The sequence below is a fragment of the Coloeus monedula genome (assembly GCF_965178545.1).
Source record: "Coloeus monedula genome assembly, chromosome: 1".
Taxonomy (NCBI): Eukaryota; Metazoa; Chordata; class Aves; order Passeriformes; family Corvidae; genus Coloeus; species Coloeus monedula.
In genome coordinates, this window is record NC_138781.1 from 819,220 (window position 1) to 845,766 (window position 26,547).

The following is a 26,547-nucleotide window of genomic DNA, read 5'->3' on the forward strand; positions in this document are numbered from 1 at the left end:
CAGACCACACTGGTCCAAGCCAAGAGAGGTAGAAAAGAGGAAAATTAAAACCCACTCAAGGCTGGCAGGTGCAGAAAGGAAAACACAGAGCTCTCCCACTCCTCCATCACCTTCCCTGTCTGGCTTCTCCCTGAGGAGGAGGTGACACCTCACCTCCCGTGACCTCTGCAGGTCCACTGAGGCCACGGGCACAAGCACGTGGGGCACTCTGGGCACAGCCCCCCCCTCCAGCCCACCCAGGGGAGATAAGCCATCTTCCTTGGCTTCTCTTCAAGTGGCTTTGAGACAACGACTTAAGATGGTTTGGCTGGCAGCCACAGCCCCAGGACCGACAGCAGGAGCTGGGAACACCCCAGGAAGCCTGGGCCCAGCCCCTGCAGCAATGGAGCATCTTCCAGCCCCTTCATGAACAGGGAGCATCTTCCAGTCCCACCCTGAACAGGGACACAGGAGCCTCTTCCAGTCCCACCCTGAACAGGAGCATCAGCCCCCTGACAATAAAGGACTCTGCACCTACGAGCTTATCTCTGCATCTGCCATCTAAAGATGCTGAGCAAAAAGGCACCTGAGGAACAGTTTTATCCCATAACTAAGTTCTAAGAGACATGAGAGGCTCCTGTCACTTCCAGGAGATCACAGTGGATAGAGCTGGTGATATAAAACAAGGTGTTATGAGCTACATCCATGTGACTCCTCTGCACTCCTCACAGCCAAGGGTCACTGGATGTACCAGCACTGCCAGTAGCAGCTCAGGCCTTTTTTAAAGGAAAAGGCAGATGGACGGATCAAACCCTGAGGAAAACAGCAGACATTCCTCTCAGGATTCAAAGACATAACCAGCATTTGAGAACAATCCCAGACTGCTCTGCAGAAGACAGCCGGGTCTCTCAGTCCATACAAATATCAGGAATAAATCGTAATTCCTTCCCCAAACCACATTATGTGAGCACCAGCACCTCGAACATCCCAACTGCAGACCTGATGGCAGCTTCCAGTGGAACTGGAGCTTTATTGTGCCATCCCAAAGGACAGCCAGGATAAAAAAACTGGATGATCCGCTGCTCCCAATTCCTAACAAATCAAATCAGACTTGTTTTTCTTGGCCTAGTTTACCCATTTTAATCTTTTGTAGTCCTCTTACTCTGATAAAAAGAAGATTTGAGCGACCAAGTTAAACAAGATGTGAGCATTTGCAACAGAAAAGGCAAGGAAAGAAGGTCCAGGTGGCCAGAAAGGACAAGCCTTGAGTTCCACACCAGCCCTGTTATCCCAAACAGAACCCCAGGAATATTTGAAACTTTAATAAATACCTGAAAGGCTGGAGCCCCTCTGTTCTGGAGCTAGGCTGGGACAGCTGGGAATGTTCCCCTGGAGAAGGGAAGGACACAGGGAGAGCTCAGAGCCCCTTGCAGGGCCCAAAGTGGCTCCAGGAGAGCTGCAGAGGGACTGGGGACAAGGCCTGGAGGGACAGGACACAGGGAATGGCTTCCCACTGCCAGAGGGCAGGGATGGATGGGAGATTGGGAATTGGGAATTGCTGGCTGGGAGGGTGGGCAGGCCCTGGCCCAGGGTGCCCAGAGCAGCTGTGGCTGCCCCTGGATCCCTGGCAGTGCCCAAGGCCAGGCTGGACATTGGGGCTTGGAGCAGCCTGGCACAGTGGGAGCTGTCCCTGCCCATGGCAGGGGTGGCACTGGATGATCCTTAGGATCCCTTCCAACCCAGACCTTTCTGATTCTATCTGGAAGGACTCTAACTGGAAGAGTGTAAAAAGAGCAGTGATTTGAAGGTTTAACAGAAGAGAATGGAAAGGTGTGTGCATTCCAGACATGTCTGCTGCACAGAAGTTCCCGGAGGCAGAGCTCCCATTTCAGATCTCTGGATGGTCGCTGCGATTCCCAGCATGGCTGCTTTGGTGTGCACACAGCTGCAGCCAACCTCTGCTTTTCAATTAGAGATTTAGTGTTGGGTCATTAGAAAATCAGTTCCTACCTCACAAGCAGGTGTTCCCTGGGCAGGTACTTCAGTCCTCACAAACTGCTTATCTGCAAGACACAAAGCAAAAGAAAGCGTGTGATCACAGAGTCCCGGGATGGCAGGGAATTAGGGATGCTGGGACATGAGTGGTGTCACTCAGAATTAACTAAAACTTGGGAGATTTTGCTGCAGTCCCCTTCCAGTGATCCAGGCAGCTTTCCTCAGTGCCCTCAGCAGGAATAAGAGTGGTGCCAGTGACAGGACAAGGAGCAGTGGCCACAAACCAAAACACAGCAAGTTCCAGCTCAGCAGGAGGAAGAGCCTCTTTCCATGGAGGAGGGGCAGAGCCCTGGAACAGCTGCCCAGGGGGGCCTGGAGTCTCCCTCTCCAGAGGGATCCCAAACCCCCTGGACACGTTCCTGTGTCACCTGCTCCAGGTGCCCCTGCCCGGGCAGGGGTTGGACTGGATGGGCTCCAGAGGTCCCCTCACATTCCAACCATCCTGTGATTGCTGTTTCCCATCAACACTTGCTCAAGCCGTTTAGGATATTCCATGAAAACTGTGAGTGACTTTTCCCTCGTTACACACCCTAATAGGGTGCCCCAAACACAGCATTAAAGCTGAATTAATCCAGGCTGATCAGGACATCCCTGCCCTAAGTGGCATTTCAGGTGCTCAGTGAATGGCTTAAGAGCTCACAGGGCCCCTGTCAGTCCCTGTCACACCTGCCCAGCCACCTGTGACAGCCACATCCGAGTCACGAGCCCACCTTTACCTGCTCCAGCTGTTTTCCCTGCATTTGCCATGATTCCAGTGCAGCTGCTCCCACCAGCTCTACCTGGGAACCATCTCCTGACCTGGGTGTCACGTACCAAATTTTCCTACCCAATATTTTACATTCTGTTGATAATGTTTCTTCATTGTGAAGCAGACATAGCTGTTAAAAAAAAAAGATTCTATCCCAATAATTACTCCTGACAGCCCCCTTGAGCCACAGAGTTAAAGTATTTCAATCCACATGGAGAAAGAAATGTCCAGCTTGTTCTCCACCACTGCAAGTCATCCAGCCAATCCCACAGGAAAACACCACCTCAGTACCTGCTCAGCAGTCAGACAGAAACACTAATCCATGTTCCTCTCCCCACAGATGGACATTTCGTGTTCCAGGGAAGTAAAATGCCAGAGCTTTTAGCTGAATGAGGAAACAGCCTGGTGAAAAGTGTCATTTTAGCTTTAGTAAAGCAGTGAAGCACTCAGGAGTGAGAAAAACCTTCCAGAAGAGCCCTGCTCCCTTCAGAAGGGCTGGGAAGGGGAGTTACCACACTAATTACGGAATGGAGGAATATCCTGTGCAGGATTCAGCTGCACGAGGTGCCCAGCGTCAGCTCCTGCTTGTGTGGTAACACTGACTTCCCCACAGAGGAAACTCTGCTAGCACACACCACAAACCCACAGCTCCCTTCTCCACATTGTCACCTGCAGGTGAGCCACCCTGAGAAAAATGGGACATCAGGGTCCTTCTCTGCAGCTCCTTCCCACTGAAGAACACCCACATCACTTCCCAAGGCACAGCCCAGCTGGCTGCTCCCTTGAAGTCCATCCCACAGCTCTTGCTGTGATCCACTCTCACACATGGCATTCCAATCTCTTTGCACAGAAACCACTAAAACTTTACCTGATTTGTTAAGAAAAACAACCCTCAGCCCTCTCTTTTCAGGCAGAACTGATGAAAATGAGAAGCAGGAGCTCCTTTTTTAGTGCTGCTCCAGTTCAAATGAGGCAGTGCTGGGTCAACCTGGTAACTGTGAGACCAAATCTACCACAGGTTCTTGGTCTGAGCAAACCAACTTTTCCTTTGGTAAAGCTGCACCTCTGGTTGCTCTCTAATAACCCTTGAAGGGCAGAATTCCTGTACTGTGGGGGTTTTAACTGTCCCCATTGTAAAATTGCTGCTCTTTAAGTTAGGGCATGTTCTCACTGGCAAGCAGAAATGTTAAACATCTGTGCTTCTTACCCCAAATCGAAAGATTTGCTGAAATTGAAGGTGTGGATGCAAAGGTTTCTTACATGTGGGGTCTTTAATTAATCTGAGAGACTTCACCCTGTCCCCTCACATGATAAATTGAGGAAGACTCCGACTGTTCCAGAAGCCTTGCTGAACAGCAGGAAAAACCCTATATCCAGCAAATCCCAACTCGTGACCCATGATTAACCGGGACTGTTCTCCAGTTTGGAGAAATACTTCTGAGACTGATTTTAATGTGTAGAGATACCTGTCCATGCATTGTGACCCCAATTCCAAGCTCCCAAGTTCCTTCCCTCCCCAACACTGTTTTCCCACAAGTGACATGGAAAAGCAGCACCAAAAGGAAAAGCAGGGATCTCACACCGCTCCCCATCTGATCCTGCCTGCCCTATCAGAGAACAGGCACTGCCTGGCCTGCAGACTGTTCGTGTTTGCTGTCCCTGTAAGATCCAGTTCCACATCCTGCACCAGTAGTTCTTGTTCCTCAGCTCCTCTGCTTCCCAAGCTCGTCATCCTGCTAGTACAGAACATTCCAACAGCTTCTCCAGCTTCAGAGATTCCCCTCCCAGAAGAAGTGAATCCCCTGTACCCCATTACCACACTGACTACTGCCACGTTACCACCCAGTCTCTCACCTGAGAGTTCACCAAACACACCCCATCTGTCATACTACAGAGTCATACTCCAAGGAGTGCCAAAATCATATCCATATTTCAGGGCAAACATCAACAATTCCCCTCAGGTTTCTGTAATTTTGAAGGTTCTTACTACTTTTAGTAGCACCGACTTACTACCACTTTGTCTCTGCCAGTTTCCAGTGGCAGCCCTTTGGAGGATGGAGTGAACTCCCAGCTCTGCTTGGTCCTGGAGGAGAGCACAGAGCTCATGCTGGTAAGCCACCCAAAAAGGATGAAAGAGAGCGATTCCCCACATGCACCTCGCAAAATGATCATCACTGGACAGCCTCCAGTTCCAAAGATCCAGGACTTTCTGTGTGAGCAGTGATCGTTCCAGCCCCTGTTCACAATGCCAGAGACAGGGAGCAGAAAAATGCTCTGGATTATCCCTCTTATTCCAGCAAGGTGGAATGCACTTCAGTGGCACCGAGTTTATAACAGGAAGAATGTGCCATTCCCCATATGAGAAGCCCTTATCAGCTCCCTCAAATTCCCTAAACAAGCAGCATTTTCTGTTTTCCCATCCCAAATTCAGGACTGTTTCCTGTGCCCTGCAAGAGAAAGCCCCTCAACCTTTGAGTTTCCTGTTCTCTCACCCTTCAGACTTGGTTTCCAAAGCTCTGGATAAACAGCTCCCTTTAAATAGCTCCTGTCTCCAACACATACAGGGCATGGAGATCACTCAACAGGAGAAGCCAAGAGGGGCGTTGCCCATCCTGGCTCCAACATTCCACATGCAAAGCAGTCCCAGGGTGTCGGATGCAGGCTCCAAAGGCAATGGTGAACCCTGAGCTAAATATACACGGTGGCCATGAAGTCCAGACTGGGCAGCTCAGATTTCATCCCTGGCTCTTCCCAGAGGAATAACGCTAACAGCAATACCTACAACAACCTGACAAGGAATCTCAGAACTATGGAATGGTTTGGGGTGGAAAGGACCTTTAAGATCTCATTTCAATCCCTGCCATGGGCAGGGACACCTTCCAGGAGAAGGAAAATTGCCTTTATGGCCACAACCCCCTATGTTGTCTCCTTGCCTGTTCCTGAACTCACGAAGACCCTAAACCAAGAGATTATTCACAAATACATGACGGAGTTTTTTCCTTCATGGACACCACTGCCAAATACTTCAATGAATTTTTGTTCAGCATCAAACTCCTGTTCCCACACTGGTATGAGGCATCTCAGATAAAGCTGACAGTAAATCCTAGGAGAAATGGCTGAGGGAGCTGGGAAGGGGCTGAGCCTGGAGCAAAGGAGGCTCCGGGGGGGACCTTGTGGCTCTGCACAACTCCCTGACAGGAGGGGGCAGCCGGGGGGGTCGGGCTCTGCTCCCAGGGAACAGGGACAGGAGGAGAGGGAACGGCCTCAGGCTGGGCCAGGGCAGGCTCAGGGTGGACATCAGCAGGAATTTCCCCATGGAAAGGGTGCTCAGACATTGCAACTGCCAGGGAGGTTTGGAGTGCCCATCCCTGGAGGTGTCCAAGGAAGGCCTGGATGTGGCACTCTGTGCTCTGGGCTGGTAACAAAGTGGGGGTCAGGCACAGGTTGCACTCAATGGCCTTGGAGATCTTTTCCAACCCAATTGATTCTGGGATTTGAAAGAGACTGCTTTTACATTTAATTCCAGGCTTTTGAGTAGAGCTTCTCCCAAGAGAAGTTAAGTTAGACTAATAATTTAAAGAGTCTTGAAAACACAGGATGTAATTCCACTGCACTTGAAGAGTGAATAATTTTCTAGGGAAATATTCATGAACAGCAAGGCAGAGCTCCACAGCAGTCACGCAAGTCCTACTGCTTGGAGAAGGAGATGATCCTCCCCAGTCCCAGGTAGCACAGGGAAGAATGAAGGTCTCCCACTGCAAAGCAAGCAGACACTCTTTGGCAACATCCACATTTCATCCTTATTATAGGGGACAGACTTTAAAGTAAGAGTCTTCGGCAGCGATTCAGGCTGACAAAGTTAAAACCCAGTGAGGTTCATAAAATCAGACAGGAAATAAGCAGCTGCACAAGCGGAGCTGTTTTTATAGCACCACGGATTTTGGGATGTCAGGAGCAATTTGAAAAAGAGAAACAACATGCCATGACTCTGGGAAGTTGGAGGAGTGACTCATGGGTTGCCATAGTGCCAGTGTCAAGGACCAGCCAAGGACCTTCCCAAAGGGTTCTGGAAGGCTGGGCAGTGCAGCAAGGGCTGCACTCACCTGGGAAGGAAAGTTCCAGAAGCCAGGGCCCTCTGGTTTGTCAGTGCCCAAGAGAGGAACGTGGGAAGGGTGGGAGAGTCCATGTCACACACGAAGTACCACGTGACAGGAGCCTGGAAACACCCAGAGAAGGCTGAGATGAAGGACTTCAACACAAGCGATGCGTAGAAAGATTCAAAGATCTTTCTCAAGTGTCAAAACAAAACAAAATCTTAACATCCAGATTCACACCAAAAAGAAACCCAGCACCAAAACCCAAGGCAGAAATTGCCCTTGGTGAGAATCAGCAAAGCCCGTCCTTGTTCAGCAGAAGCTCAATAAAAAAAGAAAGTGATTTAAGCAAGAGCGAAGTGTCTCTTTTCACAGCTGAAGGACTCTGCTGCTCACAGGACTGAATTAGCTAAAATTAGCTCTCACAGTTGCATTCTCACCAGCACCTCGAGCCTCCCGTGTGGATGAGTAGTTTTGGTGAAAGCAGCTCTAATTTGGATTCAGAGCATGCAAATTTAAGGAGAATAGTGATTTCTGACCAGCTCCTTCCATGAACACTGATGCATAAAAAACACTGTCTTTCACATTCAAGTTTAATCCTCTTCTGAAATATTTATTTTTGGAACAATTCAGGGAGCAGAAAGCCTTCAGCCCAGACGAATTACATCTAAAAATAGAGGGTTTAAGAATTCAGGAATTCTTCCTACTGTTCTGTCTAATCAATACATATCCACTGTAACTCCTGTCATCTGCTTTATTTGTCAAAGCACATCCCCACGCCCACCCTCTGCCAGCGTTACCCAACCTGCATCTTTTGGGATAGTATAGGCCAGAAACAGCTTTTTTAATGATCTGACATTCATAAAGACTCAGTCACACACACATTATACAAGGAGCACTAAGAACAGAGTCAAGTCTTGAACTATGAAATCATCATTCAGGGCTGGAGCTCCTCCAGTGCCCGTCCTGCCCCAGCTGGGGGAACATTAATGAACTCTTTGATGGCAATGAGGAGAAGAAGCAGCTTTCATTATCCAAATGTCCACTAATGAGAGGCTGCTAAGCTGAATGATGGCCTTCCTGAGATGCCTTCCTACATCAGGAAGGAATGGGAAGGAGCTCCTCACCAGGAGCTGCAATGTCACAGTTGAGTTACAGTGACCAGGAGCATTCCCACATATAAAATCCTGCTCTCTACACCAGGGTTGCTACATGCAAATGCATCTAAGAATGGCCCTGGTCCATGGCAGCTCTGGAACAGCACCCACCAGTGTCTGGGAGAGGATTTTTGCCCCAGGTCAAAGGCTGCAAGAGGAAATCTCCTCAAATAAAACATCCCAGCACTACCAGAAGTCACCAAACATCACGTAACTCAGTAGCACGAGGGTAGCTGGAGACACCAGACTGTGAGAAGCTTACTTAGGTTTTTTTCATATTCACATCACCTCAGCTTCCTGGGAGCTCCAGCAGTCCAGCTCAGCTGCCACTACACAAGAGCAAACCACCAGGAACACCTCCCCAGCCCACGACTGGAACAAACAGGGCATTTGCAAGGGCTTATCACTCAGGGCCTTTTTAAAAATCAACATTTCTGCTGGTTTATAAAACTCTTCTACAAAGTCTCTCAGCCAAGGTGTAACAGGTTGTCCAACATGTCAAACAAGAAGGATCCTTCTGTTACTCACTGCATGCACACCACACCCAGAGCAGCAGGAGCAGAACACGGCTGCTCCCCCACAGCTCCTCTGGCAAGGCTGGAGATGCTTCCAGAAGAGCCCTTTTGTTTTATTCCACTCTCACCCATGCCAAACCCTTGCTGTGCAGATCAAAGGGTCAGTGGAATGGCCAGCAGTGTTATGTACATCCAAAAACATAACATGAAGGAGTGTCCTGCCTGTGCCTAAAGGGGGCTTAGACAAAAGACAGATGGAAGATGATAGAACAAGGGGTGATGGTTTTAAACTCAAAGAGGAGAGATTTATATTGGATATTGAGAAGGAATTCCTGGCTGGGAGGGTGGGCAGGCCCTGGCACAGAGTGCCCAGAGCAGCTGGGGCTGCCCCTGGATCCCTGGCAGTGCCCAAGGCCAGGTTGGACGGGGCTTGGAGCAGCCTGGGACAGTGGGAGGTGTCCCTGCCCATCCAGGGGGATTGGAATGGGATGATCCTTAGGATCCCTTCCAACCCAAACCATTGCAAGATTCTGTAATCAAATATACCCACGCACCCCAGAATGGAGAACTCCCTAATCTCACTGGAACTACAAAACATCTTTCCTCAACTTTGGAAAAGGAAAACCAAGAAGGAAATTGCTGCCCCCAAGAGCGATTTTACCAAGTTACAGCAGATTAAGGAATGTTGTCTGCAGTGTCAGCTCAGGCCCTGCTGTAGGCAAACAGGAGAGAAGCTTGGATTTCCCATCTCCTTGGGACCTTGCAGGCTGCCACAGCAACAGCTTCAAAGCCACACAGCTCCTGGAGAACTCCCAACCATCTCTGACATTTTATTATTGTAAGAAAGCATGAAAATTCACGAGACTGAAACTGCCTTACAGTTTCAAGGTTGATGCCTGCCAGGTTTCATAACTGAAGGGCCCGAGCTGCCCATTAATATCTCCTCACCTACACCAGGTCACAACCTCCCCCTGTATCCCTGCCCTGGAGGAGGGAGGGGATTATCCCATGGGGACATGTAGGTGGGCAGGGATCTGCAGGTCACAACCCAGGGACAGTTAATGGACCTCACTGAGCACTGAAAAACCCACCTAGCAAGCCCCTAGGATTTCGTGGGAAAGGATCCATGCAGGTGTTCCTGGAGTTGAGCTTTGCTTGGTGCTTGTGAATGGAGCATTTTACAGGGACTCCAATGTGGTGGAACCACTGACCTGTGCTGCTTCACCCCAACCTGCAACCGCCCCAGCCCTGACCTAAAAGTACCTTTACAACAGAGATTCTGGATTTATTTAATTCTTGGCTTTTCAGGTTGGAAACTTATTACGGCAGTAGATTTTGCATGGATGCTTTAGAAGAAAAAAAGGAAAAAAAAAATACCAAAGTTCAACAGAATATGGGCTAGGAGCATGACCAGGACACTGGGTTAAAAGTTCTGAAAATACACGTTATTTGGTTAATAGATAAATCAATATTTCCATGAAAAAGATCATTTACATAGGTTCCTATAAACCCAACTCTCATGCCCAGATGTGCTCTAAACACAGAGCAGTATCTAAGCAGAGCAGTGTGACAGGTTTGATAAGCTGTGTATTTCAGGAGAAGTATTTCAGATGTGCAGGAACACACGAGGAACGTGATCCAGGCATTACCCACATCTCCAAAACTCAGTCCCACCAAAGGTGAGAAACCCAGTCCACAGCAAAGCCAGCATCTCCTTTGCTCAGTGATGATTTTCATGAGCTGGTTGCTTTTTACAGACAGAATTCCGTGAGCAGTTCCGAGTGAAGGCTCGCCCTGCTTGCTGTTTGTGGGATCTGCTCCCACACACAGAGGCTGCCCTGCAGGGAATTCCACCCTCCTTCACCCATATCCATCCCCTCTGCTCACAGGCTTCCTGGTTGGTGGCAGCACCTGGTGTTTGCTGCTATGGAAATCGGAGGCTCCTGACAGCAGGAGCGGTGTCAGAACAGCCAGAGGGGAGGGATCAGAACCACCCCACAGCCCTCACCAGCCACAGGTGAGCAAACACATCCCCAGGACAAGGCACACACCCCACTGCTCACAGCCCAGTGGAGAAGGAATCTGCTTTTCCTCCGTGAGCAGAGCTCCTGGATCAAAACCAGCACACAGAAGGGTAATTCCCCTCTCCAAGACTTCTTTAGCCCATACCAAAATACAGAAGCTACAGATTACAAATGTGACAGATCCCTTGAAAAGGACTTTGGGTAAGAGCCTGGAACGACAGGACATGGGGGGAATGGGTTCAACGGGCACAGGCTGCCCAGAGAAGCTGTGCCAGGGCCTCCCCACCCTCACAGCCAGGAATTCCTTCCCAATATCTCATCCAAACCTACTCCCTCTCAGTTTGAACCACGTCCCCTTGTCCTGTCATTCCAGGCTTTTAGCTGAAGTCCCTCTCCGTCTTTTTCATCGGCTTCTAGACTAGAGGGCATCCTCTACCACAGAAGTTAATGACACTCAAAATCAGTGCAGAGACAACATAAGTGTTAGAATCAATTCAAACCAAATCCAGTCAGAATATGAGCATATTCCAGAAGTTTTCAGAGGATTTGTTACTTGAAAGTTTTACATGGAAAAGACCAGATTAGCAAGAATTAAGCAGTATCTGCATCCTGAGACACCAAAACTACTAAAACATTAAACTCCTGATTACACACTGACTTTGTCAGGACCTCACTGTGATCCCAGCCGGGCAGAAGTCACTCATAGAACATTCCAAATTCTCCTGGCAAATTCAGGAGAAGCCTCAAAACATCATTTGACCTCCCCTGTGAGGGGACAGTGCCCAGCACCCAACAGCACTTGCCCCTCGGCTTAGGCAGAGCTTTGTTAGGTCAGCTCTGAGTGATCCCCAGCACAACCAACTTCTCTACACCCCAGAATCAAGAATTTGGGCACTACCAGGGTGCAGGAGAACCAAAGAAAACCAACATTCTCCCATTATTTCACATTTCCAGCTAAAATCGGAGCATCTCCGAGCGGATTTGTTCTGGGAGGTGCAAGCAGAAAATGATACCTGTACCTGGGGAAAGGGGAGATGGGAGATAAGGGTCAGAGCAGTGCAGCCAGATAGGGTTAAGGTCATTAACATTTAGTTCTTTGCCTCTTAGCTCACAGATCACATTTCCAAGGCATAAAGAAACTCACCTTACCCAAGCTTTTCAGACTCAGATTGAAAAACAAAGCCACCAGCAAAAAAAAAAAAGTCCATTTTAAGGGGTAAGTTTCCCTTTGTTAAAGGTGGGTTGGAAAACGAACCAGTCAGAGTAAGGCTCAAAGCCATCTTGTGGATAAATTCTTGGACTGAGCTGGAACACATTCATATTCTGCATCAAAACCATGGCTTTTAGGGTTTTTCAAGCAGTGTCACTCCTTAGAAAATTCAAGGCAACCGTGGCTGGCCCTGAAATTACCTGATAAATCCTTCAGATGTTTATTTACAACTGTAGTAGAGTAATTAAGGCTTCTAAAGAAAAAAGTTTCCAAAGCCAACAAAAAATAAGTGGAACAGAGGATGAGCAGACACTTCCCGTTATGCAACTGCCTGGAAAAACAGATTTGTTCAATTCAGCGTGAAAAACTGGGCTGCAGTCTGAGTACCCACCATCAGCTGCTGACAGGTTACAACAAGGTGCAGACAGCTGTGTTAAACCAGAACCCAGGAGCACATTGCTGCAAGATCTGAGACACGATACAGGGAACGGGGTGTTGGACACACACAGGCCCCAAACACTCCCTGCAGAGCACCAGGGGCTGGCACTGCCACCCACCGTCCCTCCACCCTGCCCTAAACCTGCAGGGTGCTGCTAAACATCATTTAATTACAGGTTTTTAAACCTCTCTTTGGTTGCAGTCATGGCAGAGCCAGCCAGAGGTGTGGAGGACATGAGAATCACAGGATCATTAAGATTGGGAAAGATCTCCAAGGCCATGGAGTCCAGGCTGTGCCCAATGCCCACCTTGTCCCCAGCCCAGAGCACCCAGTGCCATGTCCAGGTGTTCCTTGGACGCCTCCAGGGATGGGCACTCCAAACCTCCCTGGGCAGCCCCTGGCAAGGCCTGGGCACCCTTTCCATGGGGAAATTGCTCCTGATGTCCAACCCAATCCTTCCCTGGCACAGCCTGAGGCCGTTCCGCCTTGCCCTGCCCCTTGTTCACTACAACCTCAAGTTTTTGTAGAGAGAAGGTCCCCCTTGAGAGTTGAGTGCTTTTACTTTGCTGCATTTTTGAAGGTTCAGTCACAGTAAACAAACAATGAGCTGGATAAGAACTACAGGGAACATAAAGAAGGGAGAGACTTGGCATCTTCAAAGATTCCATCCCCACAGACCCTCCTGTTCTGAGAAAGCAGAGGAGCAGCTCTCACACTGTCTGTGTTATCAGAGCAATGACAGCCTAAGCCAAGAAAGCTGCTGGAAGTGTTTTCTCTGATCCTTGTTCTGTGCTTATCAAGGAAAGCAATTCCTGCTCTGAAAATGCAGCAAGATCAGCAGCAGTTTCCTCATCAAGATTGGAACCAGTACAACATGTGTTACTTCACACCACAACCAAATAAATCAGTGCAGAATGACTGCTTAGAAAGCTCAAATAACACCTTCAGAAATCAAAAGCTGCATTAATAATAAACACTGAATTATGACTGAATGAAAATGCTTCACACATATCCATAAAATGAATTTTCAGCACTAAATCCACCTGATTTCTATTTCTCACAGCATTTGGAATTCAGAAAGTTCTGTGGTTTAATGCACAGGTTCTTACTGCAAAGATCAATTAAAAAATAATTATACAATCCAGCTTTTAATCTGGACTTAAAAATGTTCAGCTCAGACTTATTAAGAAAAAAGAAAAAAAAAGCAAAGCCCAGCTGTTCATATGTCCATCCACACTTTCACTTGCTCCTGGCCGAGACACAATTGCATTCCTGCCACTGATCATTCACCCAGACCCAAAGAAAACCGGGAGTGCTGAGGCCGTGGCGTGTGGAGATGTGTGAGACCCCATTGCAGAGCTGCCCCAGCCCCGGGGCCAACAGCACCAGGACCTGGAGCTGCTGGAGAGAGCCCAGAGGAGGCCCCAGAGCTGCTCCAGGGCTGGAGCCCCTCTGCTCTGGAGCCAGGCTGGGACAGCTGGGAATGTTCCCCTGGAGAAGGGAAGGACCCAGGGAGAGCTCAGAGCCCCTTCCAGAGCCTAATGGGGCTCCAGGAGAGCTGGAGAGGGACTGGGGACAAGGATGGAGGGACAGGACCCAGGGAATGGCTTCCCAGTGCCAGAGGGCAGCGATGGATGGGAGATTGGGAATTGGGAATTGCTGGCTGGGAGGGTGGGGAGGGGCTGGGCTGGAATTGCCAGAGCAGCTGTGGCTGCCCCTGGATCCCTGGCAGTGCCCAAGGCCAGGCTGGACATTGGGGCTGGGAGCAGCCTGGGACAGTGGGAGGTGTCTCTGCCCATGGCAGGGGTGGCACTGGATGATCCTTAAGGTTCTTTCCAGCCCAAACCATTCTGGGATTCCAAAGCCCTTTCACTGCTGCCCTGTCCATGTGCAGCCCTGCACTGACAGGCTCCACTCCCAGTACTGCATTCACTACTCCAGGAATACACCCAGGAGGTGGGAATACACCCAGGAGGTGGGAATGCAGTGACACTGGCCTGTGCACCACATCTGACAGTACTGATGGAACAAAAACTGTGCCAAAGCTCAGGAATTGGGGATTTCTGAGTCACCCTCACCACGATGAATTCAGTCGCTCCTGCTGCGTTCATGTGTAGGAGCTGTTACAACTCAAACCCTAATTAACTCTCCCATAGTTTTAAAGACAAATTCCAGGGACAAGGGAGACAAGTCTAACACATTGCCTCACATGTAATCCCGTTACTTTTACAGTTCTCAGCACTTCTTTAGTTGGCAGAAATAAAACATTTGTATTGGAGTTTCTGCAGACTCCAAACCTTCTGGCCTCCCCTACACACAGATACTGCAATTTAAACTGGAACCAGCACGAGGCTGCAAGGACAACAAAGCAGCTTATCAGGGTGAGAAACTGAAAGAACAATGCATAATACAACTTCTGGTGTTTAAAGCTGACTTAGAATGAAGCAAACTCTGTGTTTCTGGCACATCACTGAATTCCCACTCAGCAAGATCCGAGTGTCAACCCCCACAAGTTGAATATTCAGGGTTTGCCCTTACTACAAGTAGTTTTCCCAATCAACTGCTTATTTTAAAGCAACAATTTCATCATTTTAAAACCAGAAACAGGTAGAAAGCACAGAAGGCACATCGATTCACTGTACTATATTTTAAAAGGAATAACTTAAAATTATGAAGCCAAGGATCACTGTTACATCATTTTTAATTTCAACCTTGCTTGGCTCCGCCCAAGGACCAAAGTGATGTTTCTCAATGAGGATGGGGACCACATTTCTTCATTCTGTAACAACTTTTCATTAGAGAGGTTTGGGTTGGAAGGAACCTTACAGCCCAGCCAGCGCCACCCCTGCCATGGGCAGGGACACCTCCCACTGGCCCAGGCTGCTCCAAGCCCTGTCCAGCCTGGCCTTGGACACTGCCAGGGATCCAGGGGCAGCCACAGCTGCTCTGGGCACCCTGTGCCAGGGCCTGCCCACCCTCACTGCCAGGAATTTTTTCCTAATACCAATTCAAATCTACCCTCTTCAGTTTAAAGCCATTCCCCCTTGGCCTGGCGCTCCATGCCCTTGGTAAAGTCCCTCTCCAGCCCTCCTGATGTACCTAAAAATCAATGCAATTGCAAGAAAAGTAAGTGCAGCAAATCCACAATCCAAATTCTTGCTGACTCCACCTGTGGAAGCAGGAGGGAAAGCTCAGAATGGCCCCACACTCGCAGCTCCCCCCAGCACGAGCCCACAGCCCACGCAGCTCCCTTGGGTTCAGCAAACAGCTCCAGCCCTGCCCAGTGCCCAGCTGGGCACCGGGATGAGCTCATTCCCAGCAGCAAACTCCATCAAAAAGCTTTTTGTTACAAGCTGCTGTACTTCTGTTTGCTTCGTTTTTGGATTAATTAGTAAAGATGTTTTACAGAAAGATTCACTTTATTATTCAGAAAGTGTTCAGTGCTTCCCCTCTCTTTCTCTTATATTCCTACCTCATTAGATTTGGAATATTTATAAGACATTTTAAAAATTTTAACTTAAATTATTAGAATCATGATGGGATGAATTCTAGAGAGCTCAGGGAGGGGCTTCTTCTTTGGGTTTGTTTTTTTTTTTCCTCTTTGGTGTTTGAAAGAAGAAATACTTGCAGGTTCTACTTTCAGGTCTGTCCATCCCCTCCTAACCAGGCATTCCAGGTTTTGACTTGTGTTTCAGGAACTGCTTCTGTGTTTCATGCAAGAAACTTGCTGGAATAAAACAAAAGTCATTCCAGACCGTTTGGGGTTGGAAGGGATCCTAAGGATCATCCCATTCCCACCCCTGCCATGGGCAGGGACACCTCCCACTGTCCCAGGCTGCTCCCAGCCCCAATGTCCAGCCTGGCCTTGGGCACTGCCAGGGATCCAGGGGCAGCCCCAGCTGCTCTGGGCACCCTGTGCCAGGGCCTGCCCACCCTCCCAGCCAGGAATTCCTTCTCACTATCCCATCCATCCCTGCCCTGCTCAGTTTAAACGGTGCAGAACTCAGATTTGCCATTGTACAGCACAGAACTGAAACCACAACACAGGGACATCCACTAACAGCCAGGCCTCAGAAATCAAGACAACACAAACCAAGAGCCCTGGAGTGTTCAGGAATCAAAGAACCTCTGGTTATGTCCTGTGAAATGCCTGATCCTGCAGATCTCCACCGAGGCACAGGCTGCCTATTCCCTATTCACTTTCCAGAAGGAAGCTCAGACGCCTCAGAGAGTTTCACCCTGTGCTGGGTTTGTTTTTTCCTTCACCCCATCATGTGCTGCCGGAGCTTCCTTGGCCTGTGGAGCCTCAGCCAGACTGAATGAATGAGTCACTTAATTAACCCAGAATTTACACAAAGGACATGTGAGAGCAAAAGCCTGCCTTGAATCTGGCCAACCCAGTGAACATCTTAAAACACAATTTTTCTTTTTTCAAAAATATATAAAAAAATAAATTAGTAGAGTAACAGAATTTAGTAAAAACTTGTGAGAGAGAACAATCCACAGGCAATTTCCAGATTAAAAACCGTAAGATTTCAGTCAATTCCATAAAATACAGCCCACAATGCTCCTCCCAACACACAACCCCCTTTTTTGGTATTATGCTTTTGAGAAGTACAATATAAAGCATTTCATCTAGAAATCACAGCTCCTGTACTGTGAGAGATTAACAGAAAAACTCTCACAAGAGGGAGAGGAGTGTTTAGTGTTACCTGCAAGCTGCAAGTGTGAAACCTTGTGCTGAGAGGACAAAGGTGACAGTGGCAGCCACAGGTAATCTTTATTTGCCAATATTGAGACTTTGGAGCTGGCTTATTTCCTCGACACCACCAGTGCTAACCTGTGCACAGAGCTCTTGGCTTTGAGGAGGGAAAGGCATTTTCTGCTGCAGAGGAGATGGAGAAACTCAAAAAGCCAAATTACACACCTGGCACTGGGGCACCCTGGGCAGTTTGCTGGTGACACCGAGCTCTGGGTGCTGTCCCACGCCTGAGGGCAGGGATGGGGCATCCACAGGGGCCTGGCCAGGCTGGAGAGGTGGGACTGTGCCAACCTCAGGAGGTTCAACAAGGGCAAGGTCCTGCACCTGGGCTGGGACAATCCCAGGCAGGGGATGAACAGATGGAGAGCAGCCCTGGGGAGGACCGAGGGGTGTAGGGGGATGAGAAGCTGAACATTCCCTGGCCAGACCCCCCGTGCCTGGGCTGAGCCCCAGCGTGGGCAGCAGGAAATGGGGGATTCTGCCCCTCGGCCCCACTCAGGTGAGACCCCATTGCAGAGCTGCCCCGGAGCCAACAGCACCAGGACCTGGAGCTGCTGGAGAGAGCCCAGAGGAGGCCCCAGAGCTGGAGCCAGGCTGGGAGAGCTGGGAATGTTCCCCTGGAGAAGGGAAGGCTCCAGGGAGAGCTCCGAGCCCCTTGCAGGGCCTAAAGGGGCTCCAGGAGAGGGCAGGGGTGGAACTGGATGATCCTGAAGGTCCCTCCCACCCAACCCAGTGTGGATTCTGTGAACTGAAACCCACAGAGTCCCCAGGACTCTCGGAGGAGCACAAACAAGGAGACACGGGGACACAGCCCGCACTTCCCCACCACCCGAGAGTAAAAGCCAAGGAGATGAAAAAAGGACAAAACAGAAACCAAAGCCCATGTACCTGAACCTTTTGCCTGATGTGGTCTCACAGTTCTTACATTCTGATGTTATTTAATACGCTGTAAAGTGGGGAGTGCAATACTGTCCTGCTGACTTTCAAACACATATCAAAATAATTTACTCACCTCACCCTCCTGCTCTGCTGTTCATGCTGAATTATTTGCATTTATTCCTCTGATCCAACTTTATTTTTCTTCCTACCTCTAATCGCACAAAAAAATTTAGGCTTGAATTTAAAGCATTAACAGGACTGCTGAAAGAAAACTACTTTGAAAAGCCTGCTATCAGTCAGCGAGTGCAGCTGGTGGATACCCAGCCTCCCTTTGTAGTTGGAATTCTCTAATAAAGGAACATATGAGCTTAATCCAGAGCTTCTGTTTCATAAATAATGAGATTCTACAGTCTTTCATTTGAAAACTAAACTAACTTAAGGACAAAATGCAGGTCCCCCAAGGCACTTTGGAAGTGCCCTTGCTTTGAAGCAAGGGTTAAAAATTCAGTACGGAAAATTATACTACTCAAGGTGATCTCTGTGTTAAACAAGATATTCATCACCAGAGCCCCCCCCTGTTTCAGTTCTGTCTTTCAGAGGATCAGTTCCCAATCTCTGTTTATATTTTACTCCTCAGTTTGTAAGCTGTGAAGTTTCTTTTAAGTAATACAACTATTTAGAATAAAGCAGGGTGTTACACCTGTACAACCAGGATGCTCTAATGCATTTCAATTTAGATTAACTATTTTCATTACTCCTTGTGCTCCCCCCCCCCACATTTGCAAAGTTAGTTCAGCACAATGTTTAATTATTCAAATAGAGCTGAAAAAATAACTCCCACTGAAATTTTGATGAGGTGTTAAGGATCTGTAACTGCCGGTCCTGCTTCCCCCCTCCGCAGGCATAAACTGACATCTCTTAATTAAAAAATTAGCAAGAGCAAAGGTACTGAATAGCACAAATACCTACACTAAAAATACACAAAAATAACAAATGCACTTTAATTCCATATGGATTTTAAGAGCAAACTTTGCACTACATAATTTCTTGTTGAGTTCACATTCGACCGTTTGATTACATCAGCACCTCAAAATGATCTTGGAAGAAGCGAGGCTTGCCAGGGAATTTCACTGGGGAAACATAACAGGCACAGTCAGCATATCTGGCTGCTGAAAATTTATTCTACAGATAAATTACATACTAGAGAAAATGGATGTACCCCAGACTAGAAAGAGAACCAGCTTAGTTTTGATGAATCGTGGGCATTTTCCAGGTTTCCATAGGCATATCCTAGACCAGGGAAATCAATATTCCATTTTAAATCCACAGGGACCTCAGACTTGCAGGAGCAGTGTCTGTAGGGAGTGTGGGGTGTGTGCAGCACCGAGTTTGAACTCCAAGGGCAGGAACTACGAAGGCTCAGCGAATTCAGTGACTCCCTGCCAGAATCCAGCTGGCTTCCCTGGGAGTTTGTATCCCTGCCTCCCAAAAACCCAGGCTGAGGAATAGCAAATTGCCTTAGAAACTTCCTTTTTCCCCTACCAACAGCATAAAAAGCCAATTTCCACTCTGACTCCTGCACAGTCCTTGGTAAGTTTGCAACCCTGGTAAGGGGGGACAGAAAGTGAGGAAGGAAGGAAGGAAGGATTCCAGGAAGGAAGGAAGGAATTCCCTGGTCTGGCATTGCTGGGGACACACAAAGCCACATGCACAAATTCAAAAATAACTTCTACTCATGGCTTCAAATCCAACAGCAAAAACCAGCACAGCTCTTGGAGGGTCAGATTTGGAGACTTCTGGTGCTTGGGAACAACACAGCAGTTTATGGAGGAGAGGAAAAGCAGTTTGGAAAGAGTTAAACCCTCTGAGGGGAATCCTAGACGTGCACTGGACAGCTCTGTCCTCACCATAACCTTCCTTCCACTGCTCTGCCCTGCTCACTCCCTTACTTAATTCCTTAAATGTGTTCCTCTCACTTTCCCAGGAGGACTCGAGTTACCAGTGCCCTCCTGAGTGAATTTTCTATTCTCCTGTCTAACGGGCAGTATTCTCCCAGTGTCACTTCTGGAGTATTTCCTTCTCTCATTATATAACCACGGAGCTCTGCTTTAAAAGGGAATCTCCTTTTATCACAGGAAGTCAAAATCCCAAGGGGAAAAAACATCAAGTCTGTGGTATGTTTAAACAAGACACCATCAGCTGATGCCAGCCAGAGTCAGGATTTCTGGGAGCAGTGTGTTAAATTCTGTGCTCCACTCACCCCTCCAACAGCCCTTTTAAAAGGTCTTTGCAGTAAAAAAAAAGAAACCCACCCTACACTGAATACACTCAGATGGCCTTAAACAGGATGTGGGAAAACAGAAATAAGGGAGAAAGAACAGCAGCTGAGAGCTTTGGAGAGAGAGCAGAGCAGCAGGAGGAGGGGAGCAGAGGGAAACCTGTGGGACAAACACAGCTCAGGGTAATTAAGGAAAAAATGCAAATGAATGCTGTAGAACTAAAGGCCTTTGTGAATCACAGCCATTCACTCATCCATCACCACCTGAAGGGATCCCAGAGCTGCTGCAGCGCAGGGCAGGGCTCTCACTGCCCACCAGAGCCACACAGAAAACCCTTCCTGCTGCAATCCCAGGCTGCGGGCAGAACCAGGGTGCCAGGCTCAGCTCAGACACAAGCACACCAGGATGTGCCCACAGGGAAAGTCTGTCAGCAAGACCAGCAATTACTGCTAATTTGGCACGTTCAAAACCCTCGCTGCAGAAAACTAAGCTTGGAGGTGCAAGGAGTTTCCTTTATGTTCCCCAACACCTTCAAATTCATGTTAATTCCTTCCAGGAGAGGGAAATGCCACAGGAGCTGCCAGCAAAGGGACACAACACACCAAAATAATACAGAACACCACGAGTGAAAGAGTTGTTGCAGTTTTAAGAACAAGACAGTGACTGATGCAACAAAAGAATCTTGTAAAGTTGATATGATAAAGGTTTTTTCCACACCATTAACACCCAGAGGTCTCAAATAGATGTGCAGCTTTTGGGATAAATTTGGGGTTCAGCCACCAGACAATGCCGTGCAGAACTGCTCCACATTCATATGTGGAGCTGTTAAATCCTCGTAAAACCACCAGTGCTTTAAAGGGAAAATACAAGCCTAAAAATGCCAGTTTTAGGCAAATTATAGCATCTCTCCTTAAAAGTCAATTCCCCAAGCTGAAAATAGTTTGGACCAAAAGCAAATCAGCTCGAGTCACATCAAACCAGTGCTAATGCAGATATACATCCCTATAAATCCAGTCATTCACCAATTACACCCATGCAAGCTCCTAAGAGGGTCACTTCAGGACAAATATGTAATCCCCAATGTGACACTTGATCCTATTGCCCTACATGCTCTGTCCAAATCCCAAGGCAAAAAAAAAAAAAAAAAAAAAGTGCATTTTACCTAAAAAAAAAAAAACTAGTTAAAGAAAATCCACCCCTTCACAAGATGGAAATATCCTTTAATTCTCGTGTTGTAAATGCTTCAATGGGTTAAAATACACCTTAAGGAAAAACAGAATGTATGCTTTAAGCATGAAGATATCCTGGAAAAATTAACCCTGCAGATTACAGACATTGTAGTTTCATAGATAAATGCAAATTTGTGATATAAAATATAGCTGGAGCCACCCACAGCATCCTCCAGTCCCCATCATCGTGGTGTCACAGGACCACCTGACACTCACACGTTGTGTGCCAGCCCCACAGCACGTCATCCCAACAGGATTTAGTGCAGGATTCCAGCCTCGGTGACATCCTGGTGGGTGTGTCCTGTCGCTGCGCCGGTGGAGGTGGAACCAACTTCCACTCTGGGAGTCACATCCTGCAAACCTGGGCAGGAGCCGACACTCAACTCACCCAGACCAACTGCAGAGCTGGCCAAACATTCCCAGAATCCAGAGCCCTGGGATGGCTTGGGTGGGAGGGACCTTAAAGCCCATCCAGTGCCACCCCTGCCATGGCAGGGACACCTCCCACTGTCCCAGGCTGCTCCAAGCCCCAATGTCCAGCCTGGCCTTGGGCACTGCCAGGGATCCAGGGGCAGCCACAGCTGCTCTGGGCACCCTGTGCCAGGGCCTGCCCACCCTCCCAGGGAACAATTCCTGCCCAATCTCCCATCCATCGCTGCCCTCTGGCACTGGGAAGCCATTCCCTGTGTCCTGTCCCTCCAGGCCTTGTCCAAAGTCTCTCTCCAGGTTTCCTGCAGCTCCTTCAGGCCCTGCAAGGCCACACTGAGGTCACCCCAGAGCTTCTCCTCTCCAGGCTGAACATTCCCAGCTCTCCCAGCCTTTCCTCCCAGCAGAGCTGCTCCATCCCTCAGATCCCCCTGGAGCCTCCTCTGGGCTCTCTCCAGCAGCTCCAGCTCCTTCCCGTGCTGGATCCAGGGCTGGGGGCTGCACTCAGAGTTACAATCAAAGCCGCACTTCTGAGGCCGTGCATCCATAATGTCCTGGTGGGAATCCAGCAACAGGCCATCACACAGTATATTTAATTTACTGCTGCTTATTTAAATCACTTAAATCCACAGCTCCTGCTAAGTTAGAAGTTTGAATGATCCAGCCATTAGCATCCAGAACCGTTTTTTAATTGCTCTGATTTATGACTAAAAACAGAAACGATTCACTCCCACCACAAGAGTCCAAAGGAAGGAAGGGAGGGTGACTCAGTTCTTTGTCTCATTCTTTGCCTCCCCTGTCTGCAGAGCTTCATTCAGAGCCTCTGCTGGAGCTGCTTGGGGATTTTTGTCTTTGCTATCCCAGTTTGGAAGATTCCAGTTACCTAATTAACAGCAGTGAAAGTATCCATGGACAGCAGAAAAACTTCTGAGATTCTTTAAAACCACTGCAGATAAGCAAAGGAGCATCTTTTAACAGGGCACTGCACTTAATAAAGCTGCAACAGAAAAATGGCTGCAACTGAGAGGTTAAACACAAAAAAACACAAAGAGGAATACACCTCATCAACAACACCAAAATCCCCCATCCCTGGCAGTGTCCAAGGCCAGGCTGGATGGGGCTTGGAGCATCCTGGGACAGTGGAAGGTGTCCCTGCCCGTGGCAGGGGGTAGCACTGGATGGGCTTTAAGGTCCCTCCCAACAGAAACCATTCTGGGATTCTTGGAAAAAGCAACTTTCCAAATTCAAAAATCGTTGTGTTTGGTGCTAACACCACTTCAGTGCACCAGAAAGAGAACCTGGGTGCAGAGAGCAATGAGGGTACAGGCAGGAATTAAGCACTTCTTAGAACTGCTACAAGCAGCACCAACAATCACATTTTGAAACAGTTTTTTAAGCTGCTGTTTACAATTGGGTTTTCCTCAGCGTTTCCAACATCATATCCAGCACATTTCATATCCAGCATCATTACTGATTTCACATCACTGCTGATTTTCTCCTCAAGTGTGGATCAAGTTGCACTTACCCCTGGGGAATGGCACACGTGAACTTCCCGAGCAGATGTCACTGCCAAGGGCACCTCCCAGGCCACGAGGACCTTCAGCCCAACCCAGGGAAAACCTTTTACCACAGTCGAGCTCTTCCTCTCAGTGTGCCTGAAACCCTGGCAAATCTGAACTACGAAGAGTCAGGTACTTAAAAATGCCCAGTGCTTTCCAGAGGGGATTACAGGAAAACTGTCAGTGAAGCACAACTTTCAGATCTCCGTTTGCATCCTGTTCAGAGCAACTCCAAGTGCCTAATTCCTGCCCTATCCTCACTGCTGTCTGCACCCAGATTCCCTTTCTGATGAACTGAAATGGTGTTAGCAGCAAACACAGCAACACTGAACTTGGATTTGGGGTCTGGAGCATTTCCCAGATGAGCAGAGACTGCAGGAGCTGGGCCTGGTCAGTCTGCACAAGGGAAGGCTCAGAGGGGATACCATCAATCCACACAAATCTCCCCCAGGGCTGCCAGAGGATGGTCCCAGGCTCTGCTCAGTGACAGGACAAGGAGCAGTGGCCACAAACCAAAACACAGCAAGTTCCAGCTCAGCAGGAGGAAGAGCCTCTTTCCATGGAGGAGGGGCAGAGCCCTGGAACAGCTGCCCAGGGGGGCCTGGAGTCTCCCTCTCCAGAGGGATCCCAAACCCCCTGGACATGCTCCTGTGTCACCTGCTCCAGGTGCCCCTGCCCGGGCAGGGGTTGGACTGGGCGATCTCCTTCCAACTCCAATCATTCTGGGATCCTGGTGTGCCTGGCAGCCTAAGCCTTTCCAATGAAAGTCTGACAAGGATCTTTCACCCCAAGCTCTTACTCATCCCACTGACAGCATTTCTCCATCACATTTTCCCCAACAAAGCCAGTGTGATGAGTGCTTGGCATCCCCTCCTCTAAGCAGTTGTTTCTACTTCCCCTTTAACAGAGTCAGCGCAGCTTCTAAAATTAGTTGTAGAAATCCCACCTGAGCACTGACCCATTTCTCACTGCCCCATTTCACTGCACTGAACTTCTGGCACAACAACCTGAGAGAAAAGCATAAAGCAGAGGAGGGCTGGAACCTCAAATGAGTTTTGTTAGAGAAAATAAAGTCATAATATGGAAACAAACGCTCAGGATCAGCTCCTGGAAGGACAAACTGCCAGAGTATCTACAGCAAAGAGCTGACACAGCACAGTCCCTGCAAGAAACAAGTGGGAGGAAGGAAAAATAAGACCAGGTAAAAGCACCTAGATGTTTCCCTGCCCCTTCCAGAGGATTTTAAGCACTTCACAAACATCAGTTAAGTTATGTGAAGGTATTTGCTCCAATCCTCAGTGCGAGAGATGAGGGTTTCCACTCACAAGAATGAACTGAGCTCCAGCACTCCGGGAGTCGCAACTCCGGAGTATGTAAACACACTTTGAAATTGGTCTGATAAATGCTCCCATAGTTCTACTTTGTTTAGAGCAAGTGTCAACACCCTAAATTCAGCTGAAAAACAGCTTTTGGGGATGATGTAGCTCTAATACAATTTTACAAAAGGAACAATGACTCACTCCCAGGCGGGAATGTGTTGGGAGTGTATGACCTAATGCTCAGAGACGTTTGCTTTTCCAAAAAGATCCAGTTTTAATATGTACAGTATCTCCCCAGCCAGTGAAGTTTTTTAAGAAGAGAGGTTTTGCACACAGGAATTTGCACAATTACCTCATTTTTTGCCTTTTTTTCCCACTTCTTGTCAAAGTCCAGCCAGCTGATCTGCAGTTCCCCTAACCTCAGTTTCAGCCTTGTCTTTCCCAATCATCCCATCCCTGGACTTGTTCTCCAGCCCATTTAGCCCTGGCTGTTGGAGGCCAGAGGAGCCTTGCTGCCCCAAGGTGCCAGCCAGCACGAGGAGCTCCTCAGCACCCAGGGATGCAGATGTTAAAATTCCAGCGTTATGACACACCAGATACAGAACACAAGCAAGCCCTGAGCACCTGACTGACAAGCAAGACGAGCCTACTCCATGCTCCACTGGATTCCTCGCAGTCCTGCTGAGGCTCCTCCAGCTGTGAGGGGCTGATTTTTCAGATGTACTGTTCAGACAGCAGCTGGGCTGTGAGTTCTGAGGAACTTTGCTACAACACAAAGCCCAGAATCCTGGGATCCATTCACGAGCCCATCCCGTGGCTGGAGCCTGCACCGTGCCCAGCTTCGCCGCTGCTCGTACTTGCAAATACCTCGGGTGAAAAGGGGCAAAGTGTAGGTGGAAAATGGGAGTGAGTGACACCGGCTAATCAGGATTTTAATCATGCTAATGGATGTGATTAACTGCATACTTCTCCCAGAAGCCTCCTGCAGCTCCTCGGAGTAGCCTGATAGCCAGCACGCAGCCGGGCACTGCTCATCCCACTTTAATCTGCAGCTGCACCGTGTGTGTCACGTCACCCACTCAGGGATACACCTGATACTTAACCTTCCTCCCACCCACACAGCCACTCTTCCACCCTGCCAACACACTCATTTCGGGCAGGGTACAGACTCCAGCACGGTGTTTGTCTACGCTAAACTCTCTGTACAAGGAGAGTTACAGCTCCAAGAGGCTGGAAATCCAACCTTGGCAAAGGAAAGCTAATCCAGGGCCTATTGCGTTACACAAACCTCCCTCGATAATGCAACTACAACTATTGTTTTTGTTTGCTAGTTTTGTTCAAATCACAGGGACACTGTGAGCTTTATCTCAATGTTGGTATCTTGCTACTCCCCAGAGGAACTACCAATTCAGCAGCTGCCACTGTCCCCAAGAAAAATTCTAAGAGGCAGGGAGTAAAATAAGGTAAGGATTAAAAAGAACAGTAAGGAGCTGCCTTTTCCAGGAGCGAGAGAAGAAGTCAGCCCCTTCCCTCCCTGTCTCCAGGGGAGAACAGAATAAATAACCCACTGCCCTCCCACCTTCCAGCAGACACTTCCAGGGAGCAGTGTGCACTATGGAGTTGGAATACACCATCACTTACATACACACTGTTTTTATCCAGGAAGTAACCTACACTTCCCATGAACACGGTGTCTCCCATGTTTTCTACAGCAACAACTGCAAAAAGTTTTGCTCTCCAGCATTCCAAAATATGGGCTCTTATGGCAACATACAAAAATGAGTAACTTACTCAGAGGAGTCCAAGACTGATCTTGTTTGGGACAAATCCTCAGCACTATCCTGATGTAATTTTGAATAGCACTAGAGTATCA

General features: G+C 48.5%; 1 protein-coding gene across 9 annotated transcripts in view; it reads right to left on the reverse strand.

The window, feature by feature from the left end:
* MAP4 (microtubule associated protein 4) overlaps positions 1-26,547 on the reverse strand; it is a 150,863-nt gene that overhangs the window by 120,118 nt on the left and 4,198 nt on the right. For all 9 annotated transcript variants that reach the window (XM_082297656.1, XM_082297652.1, XM_082297655.1 and 6 more), the window contains exon 2: positions 1,990-2,042. The gene's annotated coding sequence lies outside the window, so the exon portion shown is untranslated. The remainder of the gene's footprint in view (positions 1-1,989; positions 2,043-26,547) is intronic.